The sequence below is a fragment of the Macrobrachium nipponense genome, chromosome 19, assembly GCF_015104395.2.
Source record: "Macrobrachium nipponense isolate FS-2020 chromosome 19, ASM1510439v2, whole genome shotgun sequence".
In the NCBI taxonomy this organism is placed as follows: domain Eukaryota; kingdom Metazoa; phylum Arthropoda; class Malacostraca; order Decapoda; family Palaemonidae; genus Macrobrachium; species Macrobrachium nipponense.
The window spans coordinates 1,580,784-1,593,283 of NC_061088.1; the positions used below are offsets into that span (position 1 = coordinate 1,580,784).

A 12,500-nucleotide genomic window follows, 5' to 3' on the forward strand; every position below is an offset into this window, starting at 1 on the left:
GATAATACCAAGGTTAAAGTTATGTCCCTTATAGTACGCGCTACCGAGGTGGTCATATGGGCCTTGAGTGTTGCCAAACGTTGTTCATACAAAAACAGTTTGTTGTTGCCATAAGCCGCGCATACGAAACAGATGAAATGCTGAATGTAACGCTACTCTTAAGCGCCTTGTATCACTACCTTCTTTTTTCGATTTTTTTTGTTAGCTGTGTAGGTAAATATTTTCGCTTACTCGGGGAGTAAGCCCACAAACTACTTGTTGCTGATGTTGTTCTTGTTAAAGGGGGTTAGGAAAGCCCTATGTAAAAGCCTAAAAATGTCTGAAAAAAGCATTTCGCACAGAGTTATAGATACAGGATTTTTAGGAAAGGATATATATGATCTTTTTATTAGAATGAAAATGTAAAAAAATAAGTAATGTGCATGTTAAGCGGTATATAGAACATTTATTTCTAATAAAATATAGCACATTCATTTTGATTTTCGTAGGTGAAACGACGAGCTATTTGACCGTAGATTTGAGCATGTGCCCCGAGTAAGCTGGAGGTCGGATCACGACCTGTCTGTTTAGATATCAAAATCTATATACCTCTTTAAAACTGAGAACATCATAATTAAGAAAATTGAGAAGATCATATATAAAATTAATGCAGCTGAGGCAGCAATAACTTTTAATAAATAAGAATAATATAATAATAATAATAATAATAATAATAATAATAATAATAATGAGAGTTTGAAATAGACGCGTTCAAATATACTGACAAGTTTACACATTAACTTTATAATCCTATCGAGGGTGGGTATTTGAAGGGAAACTTAATCGAATGGCTTTCAGGTCTCATTATGACCCACGACCTTGCGCACCTAACGACCTAAAGTGTGATTAACTCTCCATGCTTGGGGGAGAGAGAGAGAGAGAGAGAGAGAGAGAGAGAGAGAGAGAGAGAGTAACTTCTCGTGAAAATTTATAAATAAAAATATACAAATACAAAAATATACGAATAAAAATATACAAATGTACAAATAAAAAAATATAAAAATAAAAATATACAAATTCATTATAGTGTGTGTGTATAAATTCACGTTAAAGTGCATGTAAAACTTCTCGTGAGAGTTTATACAAAATGTATACTTCCTCCTAAATATACAAATAATATACAAATTCACTATATCTTTAGATGTATTTTTGATAAATACTGTTCTGTTTTAGTAATTCCCGTTTATGGAACTGAGTTAGTTGATCTTACACGAATCAAAGGACAGATCTTTCTGATATTCCCAATTCCTGTGGAGAATATATTATATAACCCCAATAATGTGAAAACGATTTTCCTCGTAAATCAAACCAGAGAATTCAAGAATTGTTGGAGAAATCAGCTATGCGTGAATGTGATGTATATACTTTTTATACAGGGTGTCCATAAAGTCCCAGTACCATTCTGAGCAATAAATACTTGTAATGGTACTGGGACTTTATGAACACTGTATGAAACAGAGGCAGACACTAATATATGTGTGTGTGTGTGTGTGTGTGTGTACCAACGCGCCTGTGTGTACATGTATATGCACATGCGCATGTATGCAGAAGAGAGGATATAATTTTATTTGATGACTGACCTGGATCCAGGTTCCATGACCTTGTACCTGACCTCGGAGAGAGAGAGAGAGAGAGAGAGAGAGAGAGAGAGAGAGAGAAGGGAGGGAGGTGGGGTGGGGGGCAAACCAGACACGCAAACTCTACATAAAGCTCACGAATGAAGAACTTTGCCGAGATAGATTATATAATCTCACCTTTCACGTTCACTGAGAGAGAGAGAGAGAGTGAGAGAGATACGTAATATCTGGAGGATATATATATATATTATATATATATATATATAGAGAGAGAGAGAGAGAGAGAGAGAGTAGGTGTATTATTTACAGTGTAATAGGCTGTTTTACTTGCATGGAGGTGTATCTCAAACATGTTGACTTTCCGGTTCTCAGCTAGAGTCCAGAATGAGGTTGCTAGCCCGAGAGAGAGAGAGAGAGAGAGAGAGAGATCTTTGACTCAGAAAATAGAAATAGGCTCAATCCAATATTTTCCCTCCCGAACACGCGTGTATAAAGGCACGAGTGATCCCTCTGACCTTAGGTATCGATCAGATAAGTTCAAAGGAAACCAAAGGGAGTCTAAATGTTTCTCCCAAAAAGGTTATCAAACCCCAGCACTGATTCCATTCGACCAAACCGGTCCCAAAAACTCATAAAGTTAACCCAAATCGACTCACACGCACGCATATATATATACTATATATATATATATATATATATATATATATATATATATATATAATAAAAGGAGCCCATTATGACGCCAAAATATATCTTGGCGTTTTTCTGGGCTCCTTTTATTAGACGGAATTACTTATAGACAGACATATGTATGTCAAAATGGTGTTCATCTATCTACGTATCTTCATAAAAACGAAAATTCTGCGTCAAAATAGTGATACCGAGGCAAGTAATAATGCTGATGATTACGTGCTATTGATTATCCGTACTACAGTAGAAAGCCAAACCTCCAGTCACAGAACAAGATCATTTTAAATCTGTTGACCGAAGCTCCTGTCCCAAGCAATCTTGCATTTGTGCAGGAGAAGCAGTTTCTTGAGTAACCCCTCCTCGGATGCCAAAGCCTTTTTGGCTGATGCGACCATGACGCGAAAGACGACTTAAGTAAGTATAACTCGCTGGGCTTTATTTCAGCTGAAAAGCTTTACTATACGATGCTCTGGCGTTGAAATGTATAATCTGATGACCCTTTAGGCAGGTAACTTATTTAACCAAAACTTACTGCATGCAATTTCAGATTTTTTTTAAATCACTTAAACTTTTGATGAATATAACTATGACTATCAGAATCTTATGTATGACACTAAATTACTTATACATTACATAACTGTTTTCCGGACATTTCTGGGACTAAATGAAGAACTCGTTTTCCCTTATGACGTCATACGACATACCAGAATTTCGAGCAAGTTTAGGTCATTATCCCGGCTGCTATTTTTTTAATGTTACTTATTTCATTACCTATTTATTGTGTATTATTCGTCGCATACAAAGTTGATAGTCGCATCAGAGTACGGTAAAATAACGAGCAGTTGACTTCCCCCAAAAGTTCGTCCGCAGACAACTATGGTCTTGAGAAAACCGGGTCGGTGACTTTTGCGTCTGGCAATGTCGTTCGCTTGGCAGCCCCCTCCCTCTCTCTTCCGCCAACCCCCAGCCACCCATCCCCCAACATCCGATTCACCTGCTCAGTTGCCAGGTAGCATTTCAATATCACTGCTGAAACAAAAAGATCTCCTTTCCACCCACCTCACCAACACTGAAGGTGCCTCAAACAAGCTTTTCTGGCCCGTTCTCATCACGCTAATCAGTGGACGTCTATCGGCCTATGGGAAGTACGATCAAGAGCGGGGGGGAAAAGAGAGAGGGGGGACTAAATAAATCCATACTCAGCATCTCTACGGTTGACATTTCTCAACGTTTGGGGGAAAGGATATTTCTTAGCACTCACAACACATGTGCCGATAAAATACATTGGGTGGCTTTAACAATGCATTCTGAATGTTTAATCACTCCTGGCCGTGATGGCATGTAATATTACAATATCATAAATGAGCATAATAACGGTAAATGCGCACCGGTTATAAACAAGAGGTATTTCACATGAGGCCTACCTTAAATCATTTAGTCACATAATAATAGTACCTACTGACCTAAGCATGTAAGGAAAACAAACACCACATAAGAACCTATGCAGTTTCACTGTCACAAACTACCACAGTCATTCATTCCCAGGTCATCTTGACACAGCAGTGTTCGGTAAGCAATCGGCACTGCCAATTTCGTCTTCTTTCCTCAAGAAACTGAATAACCACTATTTTGAACCTTATTGATCCCTATGCGCCAAGGCGGCACGTCAACCTTCCTCTGAGGTTGCAACACCAATAAGTATTCAACGGCATGCCTTCAATCTTCATAGGTAGTCAGCGTGTGATCAACACCGATCGGCCACCTCACACACACACGCAAAACAAAATCTTCATTACAAAGGACGTATCACTGATCGTCAAATAACAAAGGTATAATGCGCATTACGACAATACTGACAAGCTGCTGTTGTTGCACTTTCACAACAGAAGCTGCACAACACCGGGAATAAACGCTTAACAAAAAACACACCGATCGGCCCAGCCGAAGGACAACATATCACACCATAGCACTTTTCAAAAGCTCTCATGAACACTCCGCGTTCATTTACCACAAATGACGAACTGTTTACAGCGATTTGTCTGGCCCTGTGACAGACAAGCGAACGAGAAGAGGCCCGGCTTACAAGCGGGGTCTTCTTTCTGACTCCGTAGCGGATAATAGACCGCGTGGTTCTCCCAGTCGCCAAAGAGAACTGGCTCTCTCTCTCTCTCTCTCTCTCTCTCTCTCTCTCTCTCTCTCTCTCTCTTCCCCCAAACCCACCCTCACGTCATGACGTTTTCCTCTCCTTTTCCCTCATTTTCCCTTTTGATTCGCCAGCAAGTCGAATAACAGAGCATCTTTAAAGCATTCCAGACCCAAATACTTGGTGTTCCGTCGAAGCATTTGGTAACACATGATTCTTTTCTGTCTTGTTTTCGTCGTTCGGTTGTCACTCACCAAGCTGGGGAAACCTGCTGATCCGTCGTTGTTCCTCCCTTCCCTTGTATCAGAAAGCAGTGGCGAGGCAAAAGGTATTCTTACACACTTCACGGTTTGCAAACTGAGGTAATGTATCGTCTTACCAAGGTACGATATGCGCCAGAAATCACAAAACGAGAGATCATGTTATAAATACGCTCTTTCTTTAGCGAATAACCCGACCTGACCTGGCGGGAAACCGTTAGACGTTGCTGCGTTAGTGGCGTTTCTTGCTTTTTTATTTTTATTTTGCATCACATGAAATAACCAAAAGCAGACGACATTAACCCGAAAGCCTTAACATTCAGACGGCAACTCAGGGGCGACCAGACCAACCAACCAGTCAGTCAGTCAGCCAGGTTGTAATACCAGGTAACAGGATGAATTCCCCCACCCACCTCCCAAGTTACCGCCAACATCTTCTTCGCCTTCCCCCCCCCCCCCCCAACTACCCACATCCCCTTGATAGCGTCAACCCCGTCCCCTCATCTTCCTCATCAAGCTGTCAAAAAGTAATGATACCTCATGTATTCAAGGATTCTCGTCGTGTGTGAGGATACGGGGATGAACAACCTATATTTATTGTATTCTCTCTCTCTCTCTCTCTCTCGTTCTCATCACTCTCTCTCTCTCTCAAGCGCTAGGAAAAGATATATATATATATATATATATATATATAATATATATATATATATAATGTATACTCCCCAAACACTTAAAATCTTCATAGAAACCCATGGAATTACCGTCACCCTTCGACCTTTGGTGAACACGCACCTACGCCCTATACCAGCAGGGGCCGGGGAAGGGGGGAGGGTGAGGGGGGGGGTGTTGCAATACTGATACCGAAAATCAATGCAATGACGAGAAAATTACATCTTGTTACCCACATCCAAGCAACGACCAATTGCCATGGCTTGCAGGAACTGACTAACTGCAGCCATCTGTTTCAAATGTACCATGGATGAATTTTTTAAAAGTATAATGACATTTGTTGTTGGATGGTGACCACCATGTAATGATAGACACATTCGGGGCATAAGCCCCTTGAATATCCAAGGGGAAGCGCGTGGGACTAACAGCCTCAATCCATAAAAACTTGCAGAATACTATAGTGGATTCACATCAACCGTGCATCTGATGTTCAAGCCCGTCCCTTACGACGCTCCTGATTGGCTTTTGATTAGCCAATCACAGGGCTGGAAACTCTGTCTCTCGAAAGAGTTCACATAGGCAGGATGTATGTTCCACCTCTCCTGAGGGATACGTCTTTCAAAAGTATCCCTCACGAGAGGTGGAACATACATCCTGCCTATGTAAACTCTCGAGAGAGACTGAGAGTTTTCAGCCCTGTGATTGGCTTATCAACAACCAATAAGGAGCGTCGTAAGGGAATGTCCTAGACATCAGTTGCACGGTTGATGTGAATGTAATATAGTAGAGAAACAACTACTGGTGTGACGTTGGACCACCAATTAAACGAATTGACTGACCCTCGTGTTCATAATCTCCTCGAATTTTAGGTTTGTTTGTTTGTTAATTCTAAGTATTTTGTCATATCTTCTCTTCTCTTAGCTTCATTTTTCACATTTATCACTTTGATTGGTCTTCCGTGGCTCGAATCCTGAGTGTCTAAACAGTAAGAAAGATATAAACAAAGGTTCTCAAAATGTTAATGAGACATTTCTTTTCATTTTTCCCTAAACTGACACTTGTGTTCATAATCATCCCATAGTAGGCGTATTACGGACAAGAACTGAAGCCTATCTCAAGTTGTGTCAGACAACACTGTGGCGCATACCAGGTCAAAAGGACCGCTTTTGACCAATTGTCTTCACAGAATGAAGAAAGTAATTTCAAATTACTTTCTTCATAAAGAAACAAAGTTTTATATTAACATGAAAAACAAAATCTATTATTATTATTATTATCATCATTATTATTATTATTATCATGCACAAGTATATGCAGAAAATCTGAGAAAATCATTAACTTCATATTAACATGAAACGATATTACAATATTCATTATTATTATTATTATTATTATACACAGGTATCTATACGTAGAAACCCTTAGAAAACCATTAACTTCATACTAACATGAAAAGCAAAAAAACGAATACAATATTATTATTATTATTATTATTATTATTATTATTATTATTATTATTATTATTATTATTATTATTATTATTATTATTGTAGAAGACCCTCTTTTAGGCAAATACATGTTAAAGAGAATGGCAGAATTAAGCGAGTTGATTTTATATATAGAAAAACTATATATAAAATCAACTCAATTAATTCTGCCATTCTGTTTAACAGTATTATTATTATTATTATTATTATTATTATTATTATTATTATTATTATTATTATTATTATTATTATTAACGCCCGAATATCGAAATGTAGAAACCTTAGCAAACCAATAACTTGAACAGCAAGCCACTACATCATACAATGCACAGGAAGAGAACGGAGTGCATCACATAAAAACGCATCTAGTACGTTTTTCACTTGAAATTCGAGACAGAGGGAACCTGTTCATAATTACTTGGAGAGAGAGAGAGAAAACCCTTCGGCCGAGCTGTTAGTCTGTTACCTAAACACTAGTTAGCCTTGCCAGGGACTTTGTTACTAAGCAGCGGTTATGCTACACCTTCACACACACACACACGCACGCAACATACACACGGTGAAATGAGATCGTTACCTTTTTCTTGTACTCTCTCTCTCTCTCTCTCTCTCTCTCTCTCTCTCTCTCTCTCTACGTTTAGGTATGAATGCAAAGAATGCATTGTAAGCGTTTAAAGATAGATGCACTGTTTTATGAGATATACTTAAAAGTGAATTCCTAAAATAAACTATATATTATGAGATATATTTACAAGTGAATTCATATATATATATATATATATATATATATATATATATATATATATATATATATACATAATATATAATATATGTGTGTGTGTGTGTGTATTATATATATACATATATATATATATATATATATATATATATATATATATATATATATATATATATATATATATATAATAAGTATAAACATAATCATACATACCTAAACTGTAAGCTACTGTACACAAAATGAACAATTCCTCGAGTGAAATTATGTGAAGAACTCTAAGCATCCGATACCTATAATTTGACGATAAATAAATAAATTACATAACCTAACACATCTTCACTTACGGTTCATTCACTTCTCTTGAAAATATTTACACGATCCGGTATATATTAAACAAAAGGGAATATCCTGTAATGAAGCAATACTTTATAAATGGGTTGGGATATTCTAACTGTAAGAACTGATGTCACTGATTTGGAAGACAATGGAACAACCTTACGACCCCACTAAAAAGGGCCAAGTTGCACCCACACCATGAACGGTTATAGTCGATGGAACCGTTCATCTATTCATACCCCGATATCAGTGGTCATACTGCGACACTGTAACGTCAGGTTTGGTAAACCAATCAGTCATTTTGCAACAATTAAGGGCTGATTTGCAAGTTTCAAAATCTTTATTTTTGGAATTATGCTTTCTTAGGTACAACCAAGTGACGTTTGTACTTTCCTAAGTTAAAGTGTGCGACGATTAGACTTTCCTAAGTGCAAGCAAGTGACATTTGTACTTTCCTAAGTGCAAGCAAGTGACATTTGTACTTTCCTAAGTGCAAGCAAGTGATATTTGTACTTTCCTAAGTGCAAGCAAGTGACATTTGTACTTTCCTAAGTACAAGCAAAGTGAAGTGACAATACTTTCCCAAGTGCAAGGAAGTGGCAATTATATTTTCCCAAGTATAAAAAAGTGACAATTATATTTTCCCAAGTATAAACAAAGTGACAATTATATTTTCCCAAGTGTAAACAAAGTGACAACCATACTTTCCCAAGTGCAAGCAAAAAGTAACAATTATACTTCCTTTATTAAAGCATGCGACAATGAGATTTCCCAAAGTGCAAGCAAATGACTAACAAGTCCTACAGGACCTTGTAAGACTCGCCTAGATTTAATCACACTCCTGGCTTGTTGGGGGCATGAATGAGACAAATTGCTGCTCACACCAGGCTTCTAAGGTCAGTTATAAGGTAGAGGTCACAGAAGGACAAAACAGAACCAGTCAGACATTCAGAAAAGAGATTCGCTGGTTGTTGAAGAAACCAGGAGAGGATCACTAGCATGTGACACTACTTCTGAATAAAGGCAATGTTTACTTTATCGTTTTGTCCCTTATTTTTGTCCTAGGAGTAAGGGTGCTCACTTTAATTACTGAAGACCAGCCTAACATGACCGGGAACCTGTAAGACTAGTTAATCTGCAGATTATACTGAAATCAAGTTGGGTGAGACCTTAAAAGGATAATGTTACACTTCCAAAGGGAATTGGTTTAACAGAAACCAAAGCAAACATCTTTTTGCATTATGTGAGTCCTTGATAATATTTCATATCAACCAAAATTTTCAATTTACTTCTCTTACTTCTAAACTACTGCCTGTAATATATTAGTTCACCTTCAGTAACTTCACGCATCATTATTGATAATGTAAACACATAATTTGTGCTGACCCAGACTGGTCACCCACTCAAGTGGCTTCTCGTGTCTCACTGTGACCCAGTGCCCCTTTCATCAGGTACCTACGGTATGCAGCAAGATTTAAAGCATTTCTGGGATTGAAGTTTCTGTTGCAACTGAAGGACAAAACTTGCAGTCACTATAACAATCAACACAGTGACCTACTTTCGCTCATTACATGTATCATCAATGTCCTTATAAAACATAAAAATATCAGGTAGATTTTAAATCAAACAAGGCGTGATCCGACCTCCAGCTTACTAGGGGCACATGCTTAAAATCTACCGTCAAATAGAGCCTTGTTTTACCGACAAAAATTAAGATAAATAAGCTATATTTTATTAGAAATAATTGTTCTGTACTGTTTTACACACATTATTTATTTTCTACATCTTCAACCTAACAAATAAATCATAAATATCCTATCTAAAATTCCTGTCTCTTCAACTCAACGCGAAACACCTTTTTCAGACCTTTTTAGGCTTTTCCATATACCTTTCTTACCCTTCAACAAGAACAGCAACAACAACAACAACAACAAGGTAGTTTAGTAGGCTTACTCGCCGAGTAGGCGAAATAATTAGCGAATTGCCAAGAGCTATGAGTTTATCTTAAGGTAAAGATATGATGTTTGTTATAAGAATAATCAATTTGGCCAGTTTATTTTTATTTATTTATTATTATTTTTTTTTCTTTCAGAATGTGGAATTCTCCTCAATCTTCTGTATTTCCCTCTCGGTCTCTACGCCATAATAGGTCACCTGGGTAGGATTTTTTTTTTTTCATTTTTTTTAAAGGGGAATGGTCATTTGTCTTGACTAGTGAACAGACAAATTAAAAAAATGAAACGCATTAAAAAAATAAACCAAAATTCACCCGCTTAATCTTTTGATGGTTACTAAAGGCCACCAATAATATGAAATATTAAGAAAATAAAATAATAAAAATAGTAATACAAAAAGGCATATATATATATATATATATATATATATATATATATATATATATGTGTGTGTGTGTGTGTGTGTGTGTATATATATATATATATATATATATATATATATATATATATATATATATATAGTATATAAAATCTTTGCTCCTATAGCCACTGAAACTGTTTTAGTGGCCATTAAAGGCATTGCTTTGGTTAACACTTGAAAACTTCTGGCCACTAAAGCAGTCGTTTTATCAACCTTTCATGTCCCTAGTTACTGTGGCCTTTTGTTATAATGGCCACTATAAAACTTTTGTCTTGGTGGCCACTGAACTTCCCCCTTTTTTTTGGTGCTCGTTGAAATCAATATTTTTGTTTTCATGGCAACTGAAATAAGAATTTTTATTTGTTTATTTATTTATTATTCTTTGTGGCCCTTGAAATCAGTTTTTTGTGGCCCTTGAAACCCATTTTTTTTGTTTTGGTGGCCACTGAAATACATTATTAATGTGTCTAAGCCTTTAAACTCTTCTTTTTTGGGGGGGTGAAGGGGTGGCCATCAAAACCCCAATGTTTTGGTGGCCCTTAAACACCATTTTTATTGTTTTAGTGAGGCCACTTACTTCGACTCTTGACTGCTTCCTGCCTCAGCCTCCAATGATACCAACCAGGGCACATTGCGTTCCCTGGCATTGAGGGATTAGTAATCAATGACCCGATAAATTCGTCCTTTCAGGTAAGGAAGGTCAGAGGTTACTGGGGTTCTTCAGGTTTGATGATACTGGGGTTCTTCAGGTCAGAGGTTACTGGGGTTCTTTAGATTTGATGATACTGGTGTTCTTTAGGTCAGAAGTTACTGGGATTCTTTACGTTAGATGATTATTTCTTTTTCTTTTTAATAAGTGTGGTTTGTTTGTTTGTTTGTATGGTGTCTTTATGTTGCATGGAACCAGTGGTTATTCAGCAACGGGACCAACGGCTTTACGTGACTTCCGAACCACGTCGAGAGTGAACTTCTATCACCAGAAATACGCCTCTCTCACTCCTCAATGGAATGGCTGAGAATCGAACCCGCGACCACCGAGGTGGAACGCAAACACCATACCAACCACGCCACTGAGTTTAATAAGTGTGGTTTCTTCTTTCTGCATTTCCCTTTACTTCTTCTTACTTCTTCCTCATGAACACCATATTCTTTGGAAGCTTCAATTTCAAGTTAATGGCCTTTTGGTGTGCTTGTTCCGTATGGATGGGCTTCATCTACTGAATAATAATAATATAATAATAATAATACACCACTGGCCGTCAAACCACCAAAGTTATGCAACGTTGGCTCTGATATGTACTCGGATAAGTGACCACCAAGAAATACTAGAAGCAGAAGGCATAAACGCCCTTGAACATCTGCGACAGGATGCAAAGCTACCAATAACCCCCCCACCACCACCACCAACCCTCTCTCTCTCTCTTTTTTTATATATATATATATATATATATATATATATATATATATATATATATATATATATATATATGTGTGTGTGTGTGTGTGTGAGTGTGTATGTGTGTGTGTGTGTGTTTGTGTGTGTGTGTGTGTGTAGTATGTAAATATGTATGTCACTGGAATGTTATAAATATCCAAAGTTCACATTAACCTCCCTGACATGAAGGCAAAATTACCATTCAAATCGGCACACAGCAGTGACTAGAATACCACATTCAACGTAGAAGACAGACACAAGATTCACTTATAAAACACAAGAGAACATCAACACGTGAGAATAAATACTGACGAAACCTTCAAAGGCTTAACCGGTTCAGCCACGTGCTACATGAACGGGAGACCCAGTAAAAACAAGTTAAAAAATGCTTCGGCGCAGGCGAGTTTTCTGTACAGCATATACTCAAGACTACCGAAAATAAGTAGATCTATCTTTCGGTGGTCTCAGTATAATGCTGTATGACTGTATGAGCCGCGGCCCGTAAGACTAACCACGGCCCGGTGGTAGCCTGTCCTATACCGTTGCCAGACGCACAGTTATGGGTAACTTTAACCTTAAATAAAATCAAAACTCCTGAAGCTAGACGGCTGCAATTTGGTATGTTTGATGATTGGAGGGTGGATGATCAACATACCAATTTGCAGCCCTCTAGCCACAGCAGTTTTCAAGATCTGAGGGCGGACAGAAAAAGTACGGACAGACAAAGCCATCTCATTAGGTTTCTTTTA

The 12,500-nt window shown here is 37.6% G+C and overlaps 1 protein-coding gene across 2 annotated transcripts in view; it reads right to left on the reverse strand.

Moving 5' to 3' along the window:
- Nucleotides 1-12,500, reverse strand: part of LOC135213525 (long-chain-fatty-acid--CoA ligase 1-like) — a 137,827-nt gene that overhangs the window by 116,623 nt on the left and 8,704 nt on the right. Inside the window, exon 1 of one of the 2 annotated variants that reach the window (XM_064247446.1) lies at nucleotides 4,315-4,457. The exons of the other annotated variant lie outside the window; for it this stretch is intronic. The gene's annotated coding sequence lies outside the window, so the exon portion shown is untranslated. Of the gene's footprint in view, nucleotides 1-4,314; nucleotides 4,458-12,500 lie in introns of those variants that run through there. 2 annotated transcript variants of the gene reach the window in all.